The 1,519-nt window shown below is 37.7% G+C and overlaps 1 pseudogene; it reads right to left on the bottom strand.

Moving 5' to 3' along the window:
* Positions 1-440: 440 nt before the first annotated feature.
* LOC115208893 lies at positions 441-559 on the bottom strand (annotated as a pseudogene).
* Positions 560-1,519: the final 960 nt, after the last annotated feature.

Here is a 1,519-nt window from a genome sequence, read left to right as displayed (position 1 = left end):
TAAATTTTTGAATATCGATCCTATTATATTACTGGGTACTGCAAAATCTGTTCTAATGAAATAGTATTGCTCTCAGTGGTAGGTAGATGAGTGTGTACTGAACAAGGAGGAAGTATAGAATAAAGAGATAGCTTTTAATAGAGACAAGAAAGAGAAGCCAGCTACATGTGAAGAAGATGAAGAAGGCAGGGAGAAAGAACTATAGCACAACCAGAATAGTTGCTCAGGCATTAATTATATAGAGATTAGTTAGGTTTCACACTATTTATTTATACATATTGTAATTATTGAACAATATCATTGGTTGTAGAGGGCCAGTCACTGGTTTCTGCATATCTTATGGCAATTCTTGCTTGTGATTGGTTTTTTTTTTTTTTTTTTTTTTTGCTGTAGTTTCAGCTCAGAGCTGTGGCCATGCTGATGCACCGCCATTTGTGTGATGCTTACAGCACCTCAGTTTCCCAAGTGGTCACCCATCTAAGTACTAACTAGGCTTGACGTTGCTTAACTTCAGTGATTGGATGAGAGCTGGTGCTTTCAACGTGATATCATCATCATCATCGTTTAACGTCCGCTTTCCATGCTAGCATGGGTTGGATGGTTCGACTGGGGTGTGGGAAGCCAGGAGGCTGCATCAGGCCCAGTCTGATCTGGCAGCCCTTCCTAATGCCAACCACTCCGTGAGTGATATGGTTATGCAATTTAGTGAAGAAGAAATATCACACAGTATTTTTAACTGCTTTAGTGTTTCAACCTCCTTGGCGATGTCTACATCTTTGACCAACAGACACATGGACTCTTGTATAGGTTCTGCCTACTAAATTTCATCTACAAGACGTCCTCCAATTCAAGGTAATTGTAGAAGACACTTACCCAAGGTGCCATGTAGTTTAGCTTTGATAAATATATGAAGCCATTAGCATGTAGCAAAAGAAATACTTTAGCAAAGAATATGTGCCAAAATTCCTGTTTATCTTTTGGAATGCAGTTTGAAGCCATCACAAAATATTTTGGAACTAGTTGGAACTGTATGCTGTTGACAACAGAATCAATCCAAAGGTGTAAAGATATCTTGAAACAAGAGTGGGTTTTAAGAAAAAAATGAAGGCTGTCAGTCTGTGGAATAACTACAGAAGGTAAAGGGCTTTGGATGAGATTCAGGAAATAATCAAACATGGAATGAACATTGATTAATCAATGAAAAGCAACTGTTGTATAGAAAGGAAAACAAAATCTGTTAGACTTTAGATATGTCATAAGCACTAATCCCTGATATTATTTTGCCCTTCCCTTCTTCTTCCCTGTCTTCTACATTATACCTGCTGAAACCACTGATACTGAACTGCTGTAAATAATCTGCTGTTTTTATCAATACACTAGCATCGCCCGGCGTTGCTTGGGCTTGTTTTCTTTTCGACCCTTTAGAATTGGAGTTTTTGAAAAGAAAAATTTTGCATTATGTAGCTTGTTATTCTCTTTAAGTGAACATTTTTCTGGTTGAAATACACCGAAAAATGGT

This window comes from Octopus sinensis, linkage group LG2 (genome assembly GCF_006345805.1).
Source record: "Octopus sinensis linkage group LG2, ASM634580v1, whole genome shotgun sequence".
Classification (NCBI taxonomy): domain Eukaryota; kingdom Metazoa; phylum Mollusca; class Cephalopoda; order Octopoda; family Octopodidae; genus Octopus; species Octopus sinensis.
This window is presented reverse-complemented; position numbering and strand designations above follow the sequence as displayed.